At 37.6% G+C, this 22,468-nt stretch overlaps 1 pseudogene; it reads left to right on the top strand.

Annotated features, from left to right (window-relative positions):
- Positions 1–11,413: 11,413 nt before the first annotated feature.
- Positions 11,414–22,468, top strand: part of LOC149244322 (uncharacterized) — an 81,626-nt pseudogene continuing 70,571 nt past the window's right edge.

The following is a 22,468-nucleotide window of genomic DNA, read 5'->3' as shown; positions in this document are numbered from 1 at the left end:
TTCATCCATCCGGGCTGCGATATATATTCAGGATATAAAGGCATTTGATATGTACATCATTACAGCAGATGATCATCCTTCTCAAAGGATGATAATTTCAGCAGAGAATTATCAGTCTACCATCAGACGATCGTCTGTTCTATGTACCAAAATGTATTTATAAAGCTGAGCATGGGAATGCCCGCCTCAGCTAGATCATGAAAAATTATGAAAGAATAATGTATTGTATTGTATCTTATTACAGGACACTTCTCAGCAGATTGAATGAACTTCGGATCCTCCTAATAAAGCATTTCACCTGATAAACGACCTCATACTTTAGGGGGCATCTGTTATAGACAATTTTGTGCCTTACAGCAACAGGTATGAATTGTCAATAATCCAAGGGATCCAAAGTTCCCTAAACATGATGTTCCTACCCCTAGAGGAACAAGGTCAGCAAACCAACAGCTCTCAGATCAGTTCTCCACCTGGAAACACTCAAAAACAAGCAATCCTGAAATCAAAGCAGGTGCTCCACTAGGCTTCTGCGCTGAAACACAACTCCTCCATGGTGTACCTGTGTTGCAAAGCAGGTAGAACAAAGGCCACCTGCATTGAGCAAGATTGGACAAGTGGCACACTGAGTCATTGCTCCAAAAATGACACTTGGATCAGGGATTTCGCCTTGTGATGAGTCAGAGGCTCTGTTTCTCCAAGTGGAAGCAAAGTTCTCCAAGTGGACTCAAGAACTGAAGATCAACTGAAGAGAGAGAGGACACAAGGCAGCTACACATCAGTTGCAAGCTGACTCATCCTTTCTCAATTCATCTATATATTGAGCTCTCTCCTATGAGCTCAGGAGGCTGGAATTTTGTGCAAAGTAATTATATGCTGTTGGTTTCACTATAGAGCTATTGGGTGATTGCTTGAAGGAGGTGAAGAGGAGAAATTCTTTCTGCTGGGAGGTGTTGCTGGATTGGAGCCTTCAATGGTTGTAACACTCTCAGAACCTTTACTTCTTCATTAATAAAAGCTATTGAGGTTCTTCTATATGCTCTTGTTTCAATGATATATTGTGATAATTGTATATTTGATTTACACTAATCCCTGAATCAGTTATGATTGCATGTTGCTTGTAGTTTCCTTCTTTGCTATTTTGCAGGATCTCATTGTAGCTGGGCCAGCAATAGAGCAAGGAGCTGGGAACAAGCAGCCATAGAGAAGAGTTTGGATTCGACATTAAGCGCAAGGCAACGGTTAGTGCATTCTTTCATTCTCTTTTGCTTTCATAAAGAAGTAAACCTTCAGTAGTTTCCTTTACAGTTGTTGCTGAGGTACTATCACCCTTAGAGTGGGATAGGGTCATCCGAATCGGATACTTTTCCCTACAACACATGGTGTGCCTTTGTATTGTCTAAAGTCGACGACCACGAAGAATGGTAATTCTGAGGGCTTTGAGTCAATTGAATAAAATATTGAAATGACTTTCCCAAGTACGCCATTAACAAGGCCTGCATTTACCCACAAGTTGCTGGTGAGCATAATTTTTTGTTCGTTGCATAAGAGCACTTTTGCGGGCAAATGGTCATCTTCTAGTGTAGTAGAAATTTTGTGCCTTTGTTTTTCTGCAGAGCAAAGCGTGACTGGAATGTTCAATTTTTAAAGAATTTTCTTATTATGCAAGACTATTGAGTTGTTCGTTGCCTATAGGTGCATGGATACTTCAAATGTGCATTGCCCTTCAAGCATAAGCGAGGAATTTGTCCTTAACATTAGGAGTTGCCAATATTCAAGTGCAGATATTCCATTTCTGAGATTTGTGAGTATTTGTCGGAAAGAAACCTGGGACGGGCTATGTGTCAAATTTGCGCCAAAGTACAATGCCAAAGTAGCTGGCCTAAATCTCCAACAAGGATAATTGAGCGATTACCAAATGCTACATTTTGGTGAAGGAGGAATGCCTCTCTTAGATGATCGTCAATGCGAGAAAGCATTTTTGGACCGATGAAGCTCATTTCATCAATGAGAATGTATTATAAATGACAGAGTTGCTCTTGCAGTTGTAGGAGTGGTTGGCCTTCAACAGGATGCATTGTTTGGATAGGGATACGAAGGGCAGAGTGAATTGTGAGGGCATTTATGTTGAAAGCTGCAATGCTAGTTGGTGCAAGTAACAACAAAGGGTTTTTGTTTGTTGGTGAGTTTTCTACAAATACATGGTGCAAACATTTAATCAAATGGGATTTTCCTGTCCCAGATGTTCCTTGTATGATGATTCTACGTGGGGGTTTCAGCGAAGGGGTTTTGAAGTGTGAAAAAATAGTGGTAAAAGCTATGATTTGGGTAGGAGATAATGTGTGATATTGGGGAAGGTTGGAAAAATAATGATGTTGGTTTTGAATAGCTGAGCGGTTGAATTCAACGAAATTTATGGCAGGTTTTTACAAGTGGAGATGGATAGTAGTATGTGACCAATTATGGTTGGCATCGAAGTTGCGGTAACCAATCATGTCAAGGTCATCAACTTCAATATTGTAACCTGGGTGGAGCTGAGAGAGGATTTGCCATTCATTCATCTGCATGGAATCAAGAGGGGTCTCAAAGGTAGATTGATCTTCAGTATGTGGGGTTTGTGGGTTTTCAATTTCTCAGTGGACATGCCATGGTGTATATGTACCCTTTTTTTGTTCCCAGTGTGCAATTATTTCTGCATCAGTTGAACCAATATCATTAGGGAGTGTGCGGAAAGGGAAATAAAATAGTAATTCACTCCAGCAAAAAGTGGCATAAGAAGGATCATCAGAGGAAGGAATGACATTGTAGTGTGGCAAGACATGTACAATCATTGGAGGGAATATGTGTTTCCATTGGTTTTTTTCCGATGGACAGAATATGACCAAGAGCATGCAACTTCAAGGAGGGTCAGTGATTCCAATGAAATAGGCATGTTCATGTATGCAAGGATAAAGTTTGGTGTCCAATGAGGATTCTCAGTATCTTGAGAAACACGTTTGAAAACAGTCATGTTAACATTCAAAGAAACAAATGTACGACTGTAGAGAGAGACAAGTAGCTTTTGTAACATATGGAATATTTCTTGTGCTCCAATGTCTTTATCTGCAATGGTTTCCGTAAGAGTTTCCGAATAACAGCAACAGTAGGTGCTTTAGGAATGGCACTTTGTGAAACTCTGATAACATTTGACGAGAGCTCTCAGATCTTATTTCTGCTTTTGTTGCATACTTTGAAATATAGTTTAACACAGCATAGCGAGATAGAACTGGTTGACAATCAACATTTTCTCTCCAGATAGAAAGTAGATCGGCATTGTGAATATTCAATCTTTCATAATTGTGAGCAGGGACGTAGGTGTTATGACCTTTATCATCAAAGAAAAGTGAAGATATAGAGTTTAACTCCGACGATACTCCATACCGACAGCTAAGTACATTGTCTTTCTTGTGAAGACAAGAAGATTCATGACACTTTGTATGACATTGAATGCAGTTGACGAGCTCTGCATAGTCTTCAAACTGGGTGGACTTGAATATTGATGTTGTGTCAAGAAGACATGGGTTATGAATTGATGATTGGTGAAGCGGAAGACTTCGGTGTTCTAGCTGGCGTGGATTCCAGGAAGTTACATAGTGGTCAAAATACTTCTGTGCATCAGCAACTTCTAATGCATTGTTCCAGTCAATTGCGTCCATATTTGGTGCATTTTACAACTAGAGGAAGCCGTGAATGTGTGTGGATCCTCTATGTTTCTATTCATATCTAAATATAATATGAAGGTAAAATTTGTTTAAAACATATATGCAACATAGAAAATTAATGTAGAGGGAAATGGATATTAAAAAATACTTGCACCAGTAGTCTATTGCGTGGAGGCCTTTTTTCCGGATTTCTTCGAGGAAAACTGTAAATATGCAATGCATATATTGGGATGTTAGATGTGGGTTTTAAATTTTGTTTTGAATTCTCCATTGGAAGTGGTTGTCTGAACTAGAAGGAACATTGGTAGGCATGATCATGTGCAAATCATTCCATTTAGTATCGGCTGCATTGAGAGTGAAAAATAATGTCGAACTTCCTATTTGTGTGATCATGTCAATCAGCTCAGATTGTCATTTGTTCCAGAAAGACCATGTTCCTCATAGGCCTAAACTGAACCGCATTATTTGCTTGGGTAATTTTGAATCTAGAGAGTCACGAAGACACTGTCGTAGGTCCGAAACTGTTGTTGGCAAGTTGTTCTCAATGTACTTCTTCACAAAAACACTAGCATTTGCTTGGCTATGGTGGCGCATTAGAATGTTCTAAAGATAGTAGCGAAATCTTGGGTGTTGGCCAAAGCGGTTATCATGGTAGTGTATCAAGTGCAAGGCGTATTCATGCATCTCAATTTTTGTAATTCTTGGTTGCATGATCATGGAAATGCCTGTAGGAAAGAGTGTGGGGAATGCCATGGCAAAGAGACCTACGGTGTTGTATTCATTCATAGTTGTTAAAGATATTGGAGGCCAATCAACTGAGCTTGTTGAATTTGAATGGGTCAAGTGAAAATAATTACAAATGTGCTCAAGTTCAGTACATGAATTTGGGAGTATTGGAACGAAAGAAGAGGGTTAGATTTCTAATGGAGGTAGCATGACATCAGTATCATAAGTAGAATCAACATTGGTTTGATGGGGTTCAAAAGAGGAGGTGGTTACATTATGGAGAAGAGAAGAAATATCTGTAGGGTGATCTGGTAGAGCAGAAATTGCAGATGAGCTGAATTGAACATCACTGTAGTAAGGGTCAATTTTTATTTTGTATTCAAGGGCTGCAAGGGAACGTGATTTGCAAACGAATAATTCATAAGCCTTTTCACATGGATTGTGCCTTTTCACAATGAGGATGTCTAAGTCAGAAATCATTCGGGGTAAGTATTTGGCAATAGTAGTGATGTCTTGAGGGAAGCTAATTGTATGGCCACTATATTTGTATTAACCACCACAGGCATGAGTGACTTGTAGAATGGGGTTTACACGTGCAATGAGCATTTCTTCAACTTGTGTTAAATGTTGAAGGACATATGGTTGCTCGCTAGGGTTCATGTTGTTCAGTTGAGAAAAATGAGTGGTAGAATTAGATGATGCACAACGAAAACAAGAAAGGATATTGTGTAAAAGTCTTGTTTTCATTCCTAGGTATGATTCTTTTTATATTGTGCAAACATGCACAGTAGAAAGTTCATCTATCCTTTGTCAAAAGCAACGATGTTCTTCATTAAGGGGAGGGTTATATTGGATTAGATGATGGTGAAGTGGGTTGGTTTGTATAGTTTGGAGAGGATTTGAGGTGGGAAGGGATGTAGAGAAAGTAGTAGGGTTGTTGCGGTTTTTATAAAGAAGTCGCCAACATGCATTTATTGTATCCTTTTGTTGTGCATAAAGAAGACGACGTTGTTCGTTTTTATCTGCATTTTGAGTGTTTTTTGGCATATCTAAACAAGTACAAATAATTATTGTTAGTTTTCATAAACGAGTTTTGCATGTATAGAGAATGTATTACAAGTTTTAGAAATACATTTTTTTTATTTAAACATCAGTGAAGTATACGTAGAATAGGTAAAATGAAAAACATGCAATTCATAGACACTAAATGAGGGACCAAGAATTATTTGACATTGTTGAAAAGCTTCATATATAGGTTACGTAAATTTTCAAAGGGTAAACATACATATGCTGAAAGTAGTAATTAGGAGTATTACAAAATATATGTTATTATGGCATCTATTATTGAGAGGAGAAGAGCAAGATAACCATTTTTTTGCTTTCTTCTTCTTCATTTTTTTTCAACAAGATTGAACGATAGCATGAATAGATTATCAAGCAAGATATCATTGTATAGCCATGTAAACAATGAACGGAAAACTCATGTAGTAAGTCTTTACAAATGTTGATATCTATATTATGCAAAATGCAAAGGGACAAACATACATATTTTGGAATAACTGAAAAGGAGTATTTGCACCAAAAGTGTGCTGCACAACAACATGGGCGTAATTTACAACAATATGGAACAATGAGCTATGCAGAAATGTCAATTTATCTACAAACAGTAGTGTTTGAAGAAAACATGAAAAAATTTCAAAGGTGGTTGTTGGTCACTTTAATTGCTTATTAATTCAAACAACTAAGTGCTACATGAATTGTCAACCCAGGGAAGTTTGTTTATTTCAAAGGCAACTACACACTGTATATGCTCAATCTTAAAAGCAATAAAAAGTTGTAGTAATTCATATACTAATCACACCTTGCCTTAAACAAACTGAAGCTCTACTTCTGAGTTACAACAAGAACAATTTCTTTATTGCAGACGGTTATCAAAGAATCCTTGATTACATTAAAAAGAACAATCTAGGAAAAGAAATCAATCTGCAGAGGAAAAGGGTAGTTATGCTATAACAGAGAACAAGACCCTATTCCCCAAGCAGGAATCTTCAAAACCTGTTTCTAATTACTATGCTTACAAACACACTCTGTAAACTCAATTACCAATTAAAGCACTCACTGATTAACTATGAATGAATTCAGGAAAGTAATGCAACAATCAATTGAAAAACAGAGTTTCAGCAATAACGCATAAGAAATATTCAGTAAGTAGAACTTAACAAGGTATGAATAGAAAGTACACTTAACACACTATAGGAATGTAATCGGTGAATCTTGTGATGAAGGTGGGCCCTGTCCTTCTCACAAGATTCCCCAGAAAAATGAAATAGAAAGGAATGTTCAGAACAATATTTTATTCATCTGTCAATGTATCATATTACAAAAGATTCCAGTCCTTTTACTTCAACTAGACCTTCCCGCGGTCTGTTTGTAGTCCCTGTAATGTAGATGTCTCCTCTTTTTAAAGAGGAGACATCTATTACAATTGATTACATTATAAATCCTATCTTTAAACTAATATTCCAAAATAGGGTAATTAGTTCTTCCATTAACAAAATGTTGTTACAATGGTTATGGCAAAGCCGACTTTGGAATGTAGTTGTTATGGCTAGTGTAACAGCTCCTTCGATGATCTCATTTTGTTGTTGCCAAATCTAAAATGCAAATCACAGGCTATTTCAGCAACGGGATTTGCGCACTGTTCTAACTGTTTCAGCAACATAAACTGTAATGATAAACTTGTAGTCTTTAGGCTGTTTCAGCAACGTAGACTACAATGATAAACTGTTTTAGCAACTATCCGATCAATGATTAACTATCAAGGTAATGTAATTATATGTAAAGTAAATTAAACATATAGTAATGAGAAGAAATAGTGTATACCTTTGGAAAAATGGATTAAAGTAATAACATGGACTTTAAATATGGATTGGAAAAGGGTGACATAATAGCAAAATATATGATCAAAAAGGGACAATGTAGGGTCCTAACATCCCCCCCAACTGAAAGGGTTGCATGTCCTCATGCAACTTTACTCTGAATCTGAGTCCGGGTACTGGGCCTTGGAGTGAAAACTACTTAGGCAGTAACTATAGAAGGTACTGTTAGCCATATCTCTGAAGCTGTGAACATTTTGTAGCCTCTACCATGTTGTTTCTTCTTCCTTTTAGGACAACCTGTAATGAGCCCTATACTCTTGTGCTGGAATCCATAGAAGAGGGAAATGAAAATGATATCTTACCCATTTTTCAGCACACTGTTGAACACATTTAACATAGTCAGGTACCCTTGAAATTGCTGCTTCAACATTAGGAGGACTGAAGGGATGATACTCCTACCTTTCCTTAGAAGACTGTTGCCAGAATAAGTTGTTTGCTTTTAAGGCAAGAGCTCCCTTAGCTTTAACAAAATGTTGGAAGTCTTCTAACACTGCTGCTTGTAGTTGTCTGATGTGTTCACCCATTCCTGGTTCCTTCAAAAACTGACGATATTCAACAACAAAAATGGCAGAATTTTGTGGCTCGGATCGAATCCACAGAAGACGATTGTCTTCATTATGCCTTGCTGAAAGAAAGGAATTCTGCCATGTGAGCTGATTAGCAAGGAAAGAGACAAAGGCCCTGATCTGAACATCACCAACCAAAGGGTTCAGATTGAGCTTCCTATCCTCAGGGATGGCTTCATTATGGAGATACAATTCACAGAGTAAATTTTGTTCACTGGTAGATGCTTCTGTGAAAGTTTTCACAAATTGTTCAGGTCCAGATACCTCATGAGGTCTCCCATCTCTAATTGCCTTTATTTGAAAGAACGCTAAGCGTTCTGCAAGAAAAAGAGAGTAATTGGAAGATGGTTTCCTAGTAGCTAATAATCTTTGAACCAAATCAAACATGAGGAGCAGTCTAGTTTTTAGCTGTTTATTCTCCTTCTTCTGAGCACGAGAATGTTGGAGTACTTGCTCCAAAGCTTCCCAGTTTGAATATATATGATTTTGCCATAGTGATTTATGCTCCTGCAAGATCCTATCTTGCGACATAACATATCCTTTCTTCCATTTATCCATTTGTGCTTTAGTGCTGCTAGTCTGAGTAAAAACAGTCTTTGTAGGCCGAGGTTCTGTCTGAGTAAACATGGTTTTTGTAGATCGAGGTACCGGATTTTCAGTTTTAACAGTCACAGTAGGCCCAGGTATTTGTGGTTCAACCTCTTTTTCAAAAAAAATTGAACGCCCTGCTGGTTCTTGTGTGACAACAGGGCGTTCCTCTTTAATTGCAGCAGAAGTGGATGTAGGGGAGGCTCCTGGCAGTGGAATTTCAACTTTTTTATAACTGGCTTGATGATAAATGTTACTGCATTGGCTGCACATATATTCGTTATACTGATCTTTCTCTGTACTTTTCTCAGTTGTGGATGTTGCATGAGCTAAAGTGTACAAATTAAGCTCTATGTCATAGGCTTCCCTTGCCGTTATTAATTCCTCCTTATAAGCTTCAAGTTCTGATTTTAGAAACTCGTTTTCCTGTAAAAGGGAAGCCAGGGTGACTAGGATTTGTGTAGCAGTCACAGTCCCAGTAGCTGGTTCTTGTGTGGCAGGTACTGGATGAGTAGCTTGTTGTTCTGTACCAGCTACATAGTTTGCAGCATCCTGAGCATCCAGGTTTTGCATATCAATAGGTGGTTCTTGTGTGGTAGCTGCTGAATCAGTAGTTGGTTCTTGTGTAACAGCTACGTGTTGTGCAACATCTTGGTCGTCCGTGTTCTGTATATCAGCAGGTGGTTCTTCTGTGGCAGCTGCTGAATCGGTAGCTAGTTCTTGTGTGAGAGCTACTTGTTGTGCAACATCTTGGTCATCTGTATTCTGTATATCAGCAGGTGGTTCTTGTGTGGTAGCTGTTGCATCAGTAGCTGGTTCTTGTGTGGCAGCTACTGAATCAATAGCTAGTTCTTGTGTGGCAGCTACTTGTTGTACAACATCTTGGGCATCTAAATTTTGTGGATCAACGGCTGGTTCTTGTGTGGCAGCTACTTGCTCTGAAAAATCTTGGGTATCTAAATTGTGTCGATTAGTGGTTGGTTCTTGTGTGGCAGCTGCTGAATGAGTAGATGGTTCTTGTGTGGCAGCTACTTGTTCTAAAACAAATGGTGTCACAAAATCCTGGGCATCTGGTTCTTGTGTTTCAGTGCCCGAGGGTGAGACAGGTAAAGATTCAGGGACTTGGGACTGTGGTGGGTTATGTGGTTTTAGACCAATAGGTGAGGAATTTAGGATGGTAGCAACAGTTGCCGCTTCAGTTGATGCCCTCATTCATCTTTGGGGTAAAAAGGCAATAAGAGAAGTAACTTTCCTTTTATGAGTGGGTTTTTTTAGAGGGGGAGGGTTATCAAGGATGGTAGCTTCTTTAGTTGAGGCCCTCATTCATATTTTTGGTAGGAAAACAACCTTATTTTGCCTTTTTCTTTTTAGCATAGCGATGGGAAGGTTATGTTCAGAATCATCACTAGGAATGTGGACGGTAGGATTAGATGATTCTGCTAAATTATGGGATGGAGTTGATGTGGTGGAAGGGTCAATTGGGTTGGCTAATTCTACTGGTGGAATTTTTGGGGGATCAGGAATGCTCCCTGGTTGTTGCTCGGAATGATTTTCAGCTTGCTGAGGGATTTCAGGAGCTTGTTGAGGAATTTCAGGAATTTCAGCGGCTTCTTGGGAAGTTTCAACTGCTTCTTGGGGAATTTCAGCTGCTTCTTGAGGAATTTCAGCTGCTTCTTGGGGAATTTCAGCTACTTCTTGAGGAATTTCAGTAGCTTCTTGAGGGTATAGGGGTGGGTTATTGAGAGGGGGAGGGTTCTGTCGAGCCAAACCCCTCTGAATTAGTAGCTGGACAAGACGATGATGGGTGAGGGAAAGGAGTGGGAATTTTTCCTGTCTACAGTAATGTGACATATTCTTTAGACACCCAAGTAAATAATACGACATATTCAACAGTCGACCATGTCTCAAATGATTTAACAAGACAAAATCATGTTGATAGACTACCTGGTAGTGACCTTCAAAGGTGAGATAATGCTTGAAGAATTCAGCAACCGTCAGCCATGGAGGCGGTAATGAGTGGAGTCGGACACCCCGGCCTTTGGGCTCGACCTGCTCTCCTATCAGAAGAAAGTCCTGTTGTGCATTCAGAATGATATGTTTATGAGTAAACCATCGAGTGCTAGTGACCGGTAGACCTGAAACCTGTGCTATATCATACTCTGATACCAGAATTCGAACTCCTTGGACAATAGAGTAGCCATCCCGTAAATTACGTGCAAATTCAAGGACTTGTTGTGGATCAAATCCCTGAAGCCTCTGAAAATAGTCTACCCAGCCTGCCCACTGAAAAATCTGATATACCTCTGTGTGTAATTCTAGTAGAGCTATCGAGCCGGGCTCATGTCGGATATCAAGTCCTCCCATAGTTAACTAGCTTCAGTAAAATGCACAGTCCAAAACCGAGTTACCGCCCTTCGGACAGAGTAAATTTTGAAAGTGAGAACATAGAGTAACAGCGCAGAGGCGAGGTGATAAGACGTGATTGTGGGTAAAAAAAAACGACGGTAATTGGCTTGCTGTGAAATGATGGCATATAATCTTGGTATTCCCCCCAACTACGGCTGAAATAATGACTTTAAATGTACGAGGATCATGGTAATAATGACATAATCTTCTCATTTAACTATAGTTTAATAGTATTTACACATAATAATTACATACCTCATGTTTACCTTTGATACATATTCGGAAAATATAGTGCGCGTTGATAATAGATCATCAATAGTTATGGAAGAGGGTTTTAAAACATGAGGGTGATTATATGAAAGGCCTGTATAATCATAGGAGAAGGCAGTGAAAGGACAGAGTTATAAAAATAATGGAAGAGGTGATTCTCACAATGGAAAGTAGTGTGTGGTAATTCTTTGAAAAGAAATGGTGTTTCAGCAACGGGAGAATGGGTAAAGGTTGGTGTTTCAGCAACAGGAAAATGGGTAAAGAATGGTGTTTCAGCAACAGGAAAATGGGTGGAGGATGGTGTTTCAGCAACGGGGAAGACAAGGAAAAATGTTACTGTAAGTGGGAGAAATAGGGAAAATGTTGCTGAAGAAAATAATGGGAAACATGGGGAAGAGAAAAAGGGGAAATGTTGTGGAAAATAGGGGAATGAACTATGGATTGAAATGAGATGACAGTGCTTCACAAAATGAAGCTTAGATCTGCCTGTAGTAGAATTGTCCTTTCCAATCAGCCTTTCCTACATCTGGAATTTGCAAAATAATCAATTGTAACATGCCAACCCTTGACAGGATTATTAGTTAAGAAATCTAATCTAATGCTAAAAGGTACAATGCAGAAATTAGAAGCAATGAGGGGCAGTAGGCTCCCCCAAAAAGATATAATGTGAATCTACCATGCAGGTGGCCTTAAAATCATCTTTGGAAATGGGATGCTGGTACAGACGGAGCCGATACCCATTTACTAATAATGATGTTCTAGAATCATCAATTGTTAGGAGCCTTACTGTTCCATTGGGAAAAATAGTAACTATTTCGTAAGGTCCCAGCCATCTTGTTCATAATTTCCCTTGAAAATTTTTAAACCGAGAATCATACAATAAAGCCTAATTACCTTTTTGGAACTGCTTATGCTTGATGGTTTTATCATGCCACCTAGTTCTTTGTTGTTGGATGATAGTTGTTTGATGGATGACATCTAATCTCTTTTCATCCAATTCCTGAAGCTGCTGCAACCTGGTCAGTCAAATCAAAGTTAACAGTTAAAGCAGTTCTTAAGGTTTTAATCTCAAATTCCACAGGAAAAACAACACTTTTACCATAAACCAATTCATAGGGAAAAAATCCTATAGTATTTCTCCAGGTAGTTCTGTAAGCCCATAATGCTTCAGGGAACCTTTGAGACCAATCCTTCCTATTTTCCTTCACTTTTTTTGTTAGAATGGCTTCTATAACTTTGTTTGTACTCTCCACCTGCCCATTGGCTTGGAGGTGGTAAGGTGTAGTCATTCTATGATGAATATGATATTTTTTAAGGGCGGCTTTAAAACCATGAGAATTGAAAGGAGGTCCTCCATCTGTAACTAGCTCTCTAGGCACTCCAAATATAACAAAGATTTCTTCAAATAGAAAGGCTAAAACAAATTCTTCATTAGCTCTAATGAGTGCCTTGGCTTCCACCCATTTAGTCATATAATCTGTACAAACTAATATGTAAACTATTTGATTGGATGGAGGATTAATGGGCCCTACAAAGTATAGAGCCCATCTTTCAAAGGGTTCAAGTATTACCTAGGGATTCAATGGCATTTCATCTCTATGATTAGGTTGACCCATTCTCTGACAGCTATCGCAGGCCTGAACATATTTCTTTGCATCCTTGAAGAGTGAGGGCCAATAATAACCCATTCTGAGAATTTTGTGTGTCGTTCTTTTATTAGCAAAATGCCCTCCACAAGGGCCATCATGACAAGCCTTCAGTATATCATAAACCTCATCTTCTCTAATGCATCTTCGGATTTCATGATCAAGTCCTGTATGGAAAAGACACCCACTTATCCAGCTATACCGAGCACTTTGTTGAATGATCTTTCTTTTCTCTCGATGTGATAGGTGTGATGGTAACTTCCCTGCAACCAGATAATTGGCAATGTCTGCATACCAAGGTGAGTGAGTAGATGCTACAAATAAATATTCATCAGGAAAGGAATCATATACTAGAGTATTATCATAAGCTTTTAACCAAGAAAGGAAATCAGCAACTACATTTTCTTTACCTGGTCGATCTACAATTGTAATATCAAACTCTTGTAATAATAGTAACCACCTGGTGACTCGAGCATTTGTGACAGATTTGTTCATTAAATACTTAATTGCCGAGTGGTCAGTATGAACAAAAGTAGAGTAACCAATAATGTAATGTCGAAATTTATTAATAGCATAAATGACTGCTAAAAATTCCTTTTCAGTAACTGTGTAATTAAGCTCAGTAGGAGTCATATTCTTACTAATGAAATAGATAGCATAAGGGAGGTGGTTTTCCTCTTGTCCCAAGACAGCTCCAATTGCAGTATCCGAAGCATTAGAGGATATATGAAAGGGAAGTGCCCAATCAGGTCCCCTTAAAATAGGAGCTGTAGATAACTGATGCTTGAGTTCATCAAATGCTTTCTGGCAAAGATCAGTCCACTTGAATTCAACATTTTTCATAAGTAACACAAACAAAGGAGAAGCTATTTTAGAAAAAAAATTGATAAATCTTCTGTAGTATCCAGCATGTCCTAAAAAACTTCTCACATCAGTTTGTGTTCTAGGGATAGGAAGGGTCTGAATTACCTGTATTTTGGATGGATCTACCTGAATTCCTTGAAATGAAATAAAGTGTCCAAGTACAATTCCTTCATTCATCATCATATGACATTTTTCAGTACTTAGGGAAAGGTGAGCTTGTACACAACGTTTAAGTACTTTCTCAAGGTTTTGTAATGCATATTCAAAAGTCACACCGTAAGGGGTAAAATCATCCATAAATATCTCCATAGAGTCATTAATCATATCAGAAAAGATTCCTATCACTGCTCTTTGAAAAGTTGTTGGAGCATTACATAGTCTAAATGGGAGAACTCTATAGGCAAAAGTTCCCTAGGGACTAGTAAAAGTGGTCTTGTCTTGGTCTTGGGGTGCAATTTTGATTTGGTTATATCCACTAAAACCATCTAAAAAGGAAAAGAATTTCTTCCCTGACAAACTATCTAACACTTGATCAATGAATGGCAAGGGAAAGTGATCTTTTTGAGTGGATTTGTTTAAGGCTCTATAATCTACACACGCTCTCCATTTCCCATTTTTCTTAGGTACTATCACCAATGGAGAAACCCATTCACTGTCAGATATGGGGTATATAAACCCTGCATTAAGCAATTTTTGAAGTTCTTCTTTAACAATTTCCCTCAAATTAGGATTCATTTGTTGTTGGGGTTGACAGATTGGTCGGCATCCTTCCTTGATATAGATGCGATGAGTACATAATTCAGGAGATATTCCCTTCATATCTATATAGTCCCATGTGAATTCTTCCTTATTTTCACGAAGTAACTTCATTAGTTGTTGTGATTCAGCATCTGTTAAATTGGGGTTTATGTTCAATTTCTTGCGAGGTTCGATTTCTACTGTTATGCTTTTAGAGGAGATGGTAGTTGATGTTTGAGGTAGATCTTCGGATTTAAGCTGTTCCTGGGTTTCAGATTCCAAAATTGCAATCAACGGATTATATGTTTCATAAGTGACCGAGGAGGGTTCAGAAATAAAATTAATAATTACTTCATCCTACGTGGTATCTTTAAGGGTTAAAGCTTATCCGATAGTCAAAATAGGTTGAGTAGCATTATCATCATAATCCAACCATACATAATTATCATTATTAATCATAGGTGTGGCATGAGGATAAATAGTAAGCTGCTTGGTTTCACATCCATTAGAAATTGTCATTGAACCTAATCTGCATCTGATAAAGGCATCGGTTGTGGCCAGCTAGGGCCTTCCCAAAATTAGAGGATGTCCCCCAAACTTTGTTTTAGTCTGCAATACCACAAATTCAGCTGGGTAATTCCAGGATTCAACTGAAATGATTAGGTCTTCAATGACTCCTTCCGGTTTGATTGTAGAATGGTCAGCTAACTCTAGGATGGTTGGTGTCTCTCTGATCACATTCTTCAGCTGTAACAGTTGTGAAGTTTCAAGAGTCATAATATTTATAGCAGCACCTAAATCTACCAAAAATCGTGAAATAATAGTTTTTCCAATTTGAACTGTAACCGTAGGATGGCCAGGATCACCATATTTAATAGGAGGAGCTTTACCAGTCATTAAAGCAGATAGATCACAGATAACATGAATTGTAAGGGGATCTTTAGCTTTCCTACCAGGTTTCTTAATACAAATATCTCTCATAGTTCTGGCATAAATTGGTACATCTCTGAGTGCTTGTAAGAGTGGAATTTTAACATAAAGATTCTGTAATTCCCCTAAAAGATTAAAAGCAGACGGCTCAGGTGTCTTAGTCAAAGTTAAATGCTTAGGGAACGATGGCTCTGTTGTTTCAACACCCTTATTAGGTAAATTATTTCTCTCTGTCTCTTCTTTATCAGAATCAGAAGAGGTAATATCATCAATAATAGGTTCGACTATTTTCCCAGATCGTAAATGAATATCATTACACTGCGCAAGGAAAACAGGAGATATAGGCTGGTTCTGAATATCAATGACTTGCACAACTTTATTATGGGGTTAGGGTTTGGTTGTACAGGCAGCTGGGGTCTCATAATTTGATTATTTGGTGGAGCACCTGATGGTAGAGGGAGTGGTTGCTAAAACTGAGGAAATTGATTTGGAAACGAGATTTGTTAAGCTCTCCAATTTGGATTCCATTGATTAAAATAAGATTGTTGTTGTGGAGGCCAAGGAGTCCACATTGCAGGGTCTACAAAGGGAGGGTTTGTTTGCTGCATGGGTGGGTAATTCATTTGATTGAAGGGTGGGTATTGCATCTAGTTAAAGGGCAGGTAGTTTGCTTGATTAAAAGAAGGATAATTATTCCAACGATTAGAAGATGTAAATGGCATATTAGAGTTCATACCTTGTCGTCATGGTTCCCATTGCCTTCTCTGTGTCAGCAAATAGACTACTTCAGCTTCCTCTTCGGTTGGTTGCAATGCTGCTTTTATTCCTGGTAAAGAAGGGCATTGTTGTGTTTCATGATCCTTCTCACAAAGGGTGCAAATTGGTACTTTGTCCAATGGGCATTCCCTTAGTGGATGTTTATCTCTGCATTTGGGACAGAAGGTAACCAAAGCAGCTTCTGCTTCTGCTTGTTTCTTCCTAACCTTCAAGGTGTCAATCTGTGAAGCAAAAGAATTTAACATTTCAGTTTTGAATTCCTCAAGTAAATTACCTATTTCAGCTCTTATTGCTACTCCATTGGCTGATTTTTGGACTCTTGAATATGTATTATCCCTGCTATTTGGTCTATTCCTTGCAGCTCCTCTTGAACATCTTTTGCAGAGGTTAACAATTTCATCATATGATTCTTTAGATATGTCCCCTTTACCAAGCATATTTAGCATGTCTAGACAATCATCCCTTACCCCTTTCAATAATATTGTTTTAAGAATATCTTTACTTACATCCATATGATTGGATCTCTGCAGATTGTATTATAGTCTTTCCACAAAGTCCTCCATATTTTTGTCCTCCTTTTGTACCATCTTAAATAGTTCCTCCCTTTTTTCTCTCGTCGGGCAGTAGTCTTGATATTTGGTCAAAAACTTCTGCTTCATTTGTTCCCATGTTGTGATTACATGGCCTCCCAGACTCATAAACCATGTTAGTGCATTTCCTTTTAGTGTTGCTAGAAATAGCTTCAATTTCTCAGCATTAGTAACATAATCATAGCTTCTGCACAATATATCAAACTCAAAAAGAAACTCATCAGGATCTTCAGAAGATAAACCATGGAAGTTAGGTAAGGCTGAAAGTGGGATATTCTTCATGGGAGTTGCCCCTCTAGGGAGATCACCAATAGGAAATCCGAAGGTGGAGAGAGAATTCTCATCTCTTCCTTCTCCTCCTACTTGTCCTCCACCAAAGAGTCCTTCACTGTTCCATTCCATTGGTTGTTCTCCTGTTGCACTTGCCCGGTCTTCAATGTTTTCAACTGGTTCCTCAATATCTTCTACTGTTTCCTCAACCTTTTCAGGGCCCACAACTTCCTCCATTTCGTAGTTTGTTTGAAGAGAATGCTAAGTCTTTGAATTTTGAGAGCTTAGCCTCTGAGAAGTTTCAGCTTTTGATATAATCTCATTAATAAAGGTCTTTCTTCCTCCTCTTCCTTTGCCCTTGCTACCTGTAGGGTTAGTTTTCTTGCGTCCTCTCATGCATTCTGCACATATAAAAGAAAAAAATTAATGCTTTTGAAATCTATGATTGCCTTCCCTGGCAACGACGCCAAAATGTTGGTCACTTTAATTGCTTATTAATTCAAAAAACTAAGTGCTACATGAATTGTCAACCTAGGGAAGTCTATTTATTTCAAAGGCAACTACACACTGTATATGCTCAATCTCAAAAGCAATAAAAAGTTGTAGTAATTCATATACTAATCACACCTTGCCTTAAACAAACTGAAGCTCTACTTCTGAGTTACAGCAAGAACAATTTCTCTATTGCAGATAGTTATCAAAGAATCCTTGATTACATTAAAAAGAACATTCTAGGAAAAGAAATCAATCTGCAGAGGAAAAGACTAGTTATGCTATAACAGAGAACAGGACCCTATTCCCCAAGCAGGAATCTTCAGCACCTGTTTTTGATTACTATGCTTACAAACTCACTCTTTAAACTCAATTACCAATTAAAGCACTCACTGATTAACTGTGAATGAATTCAGGAAAGTAATGCAACAATCAATTGAAAAACAGAGTTTCAGCAATAATGCATAAGCAATATTCAGTAAACAGAACTTAACAAGGTATGAATAGAAAGTACACTTAACACACTACAGGAATGTAATGGGTGAATCTTGTGATGAAGGTGGGCCCTGTCCTTCTCACAAGATTCCCCAAAAAAAGGAACTAGAAAGGAATGTTCAGAACAATATTTTATTCATCTGTCAATGTATCATATTACAAAAGATTCCAGTCCTTTTACTTCAGCTAGACCTTCCCACAGTCTGTTCGTAGTCCCTCTAATGTAGATGTCTCCTCTTTTTAAAGAGGAGACATCTATTACAATTGATTACATTATAAATCCTATCTTTAACCCGATATGCCAAAATAGGGTAATTAGTTCTTCCATTAACAAAATGTTGTTACAATGGTTGTGGCAATGCCGACTTTGGAATGTAGTTTTTATGGCCAGTGTAACAACTCTTTCGATGATCTCCTTTTGTTGCTGCCAAATCTAAAATGCAAATCACGGTTTGTTTCAGCAACATAAACTATAATGAAAAACCTATAGTCTTCAGGTTGTTTCAACAACGTAGACTGCAATGATAAACTGTTTCAGCAACTATCCGATCAACGATTAACTATGAAGGTAATGTAATTATATGTAAAATAAATTAAACATATAGTAATGAGAAGAAATATTGTATACCTTCGGAAAAATAGATTAAAGTAATAACATGGACTTTAAATATGGATTGGAAAAGGGTGACATAATAGCAAAATATATGGTCAAAAAGGGACAATGTAGGGTCCTAACAATGGCTAACAATAGGTCGTTTTGAAGTGGACATTCCTTAAGTTTCATTGAGGGCTTCTTTGCATTCAGAGGCATATTTAATTTCTTCTGAATTTATCAGTATTGGTTGCAAGCGCTCAACACCATTGAAGTAATCTGTTTTAATGGAAAGTGTTAGCAGGAAGTGGTGTCCTGAAATTCAGCCACAAATATCTTGCAGATCAGTTGGTTTGATAGAAAGAAGGAACAGGTCTTTTGTCATGATGTCCATGAGCTCATTTCCTACGTCATTGAAAGTTGTGACATTCTGTAGGTGCCTGGTGTGGTCATGCAACTCAATTTTAAGTTTGTAATGGTAGTCACATTCTGGGAAGTCGTCGTTACATTTTGTACAATGATAAAGATTGTTAGAATGTTCCATAACCTTTTTCATGCATTGTTTTCCATTGAAATCTAATGGACATGCTAGAAAGTAGAAGTGGTCCATGTGAAGAGCAGTTATCGTTGCACGAACTGAAACCCATATTGCTTTCTCGGAGGCCTTCATGCAAAAAATTTCATGAATCATCTTTTGTGCTAGGGCACGTTTCGAAGCAACACCATAGCTTCTACTCAAAGATGGAGAAGAAGAGCTATAACCTGTTTCATGGAACCATGCATGTAGTTGATGAGTTTCTTCAAATTGTGGAGTTATGATGAGAGTGCTCGTTGATATCGTCCCTATTTTGGTTCCATTAAATTCAGATACATGACCTCCTTTGATTGCAAAGATTGGTGGGTTGTCAAAAGAGTAGAATTCAGCAAGGTTTTGTTCTATAAAGTCATAATGATCTCCCCATAATGTTACATCAATGCTAAAACCTGACTTGTCTTTTAATATGAGTGTTTTCCTTAATATTTCAGTTACATATTTTCGTCGAATTGTTGATGCAAGTGAGGTGGAGGTAACGACACCAATGACATCCACATTCGTATTTGGACTTGCATTTTTTATTTCAGCAATAGTTTTGAAGCGAAATCTTTGATAAGGAAAACGTTGGATCATCTATGGAACATGTATTGACAGTGGAAGCAACAAACAAGTAAATTTCCCATTTGTTCTTGAGGTGGTTGTAGTTTGGGTTTGCTTCTTTAACTGTGCCATTTGAAACAATGTATAGTTGACCAACTTGAACTAGACTATAAAGAGATTCGGCCAATTCAACAAATGCAGAAAGGTGGATCTCTTCCTTATCATAATTGATAAGGTCAAATCCAAAAACTTTTCCTGAGCGACGCACATTGTTGTAAGTATTCAATGTTGTTTTTGTAGATTCTCTACCTTGGATAGACCAATAATTTCGGTAGAGATTGAGCGCCTTGAATGGAATAGTTGTAGTTGTCGCCGTAATTAGTGGAGTAACTATAGACGGCAAGTTCTCCTGTGCTAATGAATAGATATACATGGATGTACATTCCTTTGCACGTAGTAGTGTTGATGATTCCTTGGTCAATGTTGCTTTACACATCATAACTTCAAGCTCAACCACTCGGATGGACCTTATGTAAACAAATGAGAAATGAATTAATGAAGATTCCATTTTTTATTTTTATTTTTGTAATGCAGGAAGAGTATAGAAGAAAAAAAATAAAAGAGGGTAAATTCAAATGTTGGGCCTTATGAGGAGTTTTGAAGCACCATACAAGCTGATTTTTTAAGCAGAATTATTGAGCCAATTTGGATGTCTTTAGATGCAACTTGTGGGTTATATGCAGATGGTAGCAAAGTCTTGTGTTGATTTGTTCCATCAGATAGATTAATGTGGAAGTGGGAGGATGTAGTTTTTAATGAGGTAACAAAACCAATATCGATTATATGGAGTAGTGGTTGAATCTCAGTAGAACCATTCAGCAAAAGAGGAATGGCATTCGTATTCAAGGCTGGCTCCATAATATTAACAAAGGGCAATCGTTTTTCCGTGATAGTAATACCTCTAATTCATCAAATTCACCACAGCACAAAATTCTAATAAAGAAATATGTGATGTGAATGCAGAATGTAATCTAACAAGGCTAACTTTTGATGGTGAAACAAAAATAAGGGCACAAGATATGAGAGTGACATTATCACTCACACAATATTAAAGATGAGCTAACCTTGTAGCACAAAATTTTTTAACATGTTTTGGCATAAATTAAAAATGCTTTATGTAAATTCCATGCTATGTATGTAAGTGGTATATGTCTAAACCTTCTAAAAACTGTAACGATGTTTCTAAAACTCTTATAACATGCTCAGAATCTCCCTGAACATGTTGACTGATGGAAAGCTATGATTTTTGCATGTTCCTAGCACAGGTTAAACCAAATAAATAGCAATATACTTACCTGATTGATCTTCTTGTGCATGTTGGGAACATGGATGAGGCAGAGAACTTAATAAGCAACTTACTACATGAGTTGCTGAGACTGTCATTCACATCACTATTAAAAGCGGGCTGACCTTTTAGGACATACATTTTTAACATGTTTTGGCATAAATTAAAAATGCTTTATGTAAGTTCCATGCTATGTATGTAAGGTATGTGTCTAAACCTTCTCAAAACTATAACAATGTTTCTAAAACTCTTATAACGTGCTCATAATCTGTTTGAACATGTTGTCTCATGGAAAGCTATGTTTTGTGCATGTGCCCAGCACGGGTTAAACCTAACATATCACTAGGTGTAAAGAGTTGGTGGACATGGATGATGATTTAAATACATTGTCAATTGTCATTGAAGCTACTTACCAAGTAAAGGGCAAAGGTAGCATTGTGTTGAGAATGTTAGATCACCATATCAGGAGTATAAAAAATGTTTGGAATGCCCCAGGTGTTAAAAAAAAATTAATTTATGTTCAGAGTATTGATAAACAATATTTGTTTAGGTAACTTTTGATGACAAGGAATGTGAAACCTCAGACAAGAATAACAATGAAGTTATGGCAAGAGTAGCAATGGATGGTTTATAATTTGGTTGCAATTCTAGTCATTCAAGAGGCATTGAGGTTGTTGAACAAAATGACTTTGATATGTTATAACATTAAAGTTATGGCCACCTTAAGCTTCAGTATCTCTACCTTTTGTATTAGAAACAAATGGTTAGAGGGTTGCCATAAATAAAGTAATTTTGTGTGGTTTGTGAAGGTTGTCATGCAAGTAAGAAACACAGAGACTAGTGTCCGAAGGGGTAGCAAGGAGAGAACTGGGAGTATTGGATCTTGTTCACAATCACATGTGCACTGATGTGAATACAATCATGTGTGCACTGATGTGAATTTCTTAACCTTTTTTGATGATTTTTTGGAGAACGTTGGATCTATTTATTAAGAAAAATCTGACTGAAAAAAACTATTGCTGCACCCTCCTTACCTGTTGTTAAAGTCCAAAATATCCCTCCAATGATGCGTCGTCTCTCAAGATATCAAATGCAGATTTTTCCAAATATGCCCACAAGTAGTGTGCCTTGTTTAAAGATATTAAAAATTAAGTATGAAGAATTAAGGAGGATAAATTCAACATAAAATAAATGAAATGGAGCACCCATCTTCCAGCAATATCATGCTATGTTTGCATGCCAAAAATAACACAAGGTGAGTTGCTCTCTTGTATGTATAAAAATGAATTTTTGTTTTTCAAAATACCCTTTATTTGAGCACCCCCTTTACTGTGGATAAAGAAAAATATTAATGCCAAAATTTCCCATAAGTGGAGCACCCTCCATCTAATACTCAATCCT

Source organism: Pinus tabuliformis, chromosome 8 (genome assembly GCF_031772625.1).
Source record: "Pinus tabuliformis cultivar Carrire ecotype Pingquan chromosome 8, CPIR1, whole genome shotgun sequence".
NCBI lineage: Eukaryota > Viridiplantae > Streptophyta > Pinopsida > Pinales > Pinaceae > Pinus > Pinus tabuliformis.
This window is presented reverse-complemented; position numbering and strand designations above follow the sequence as displayed.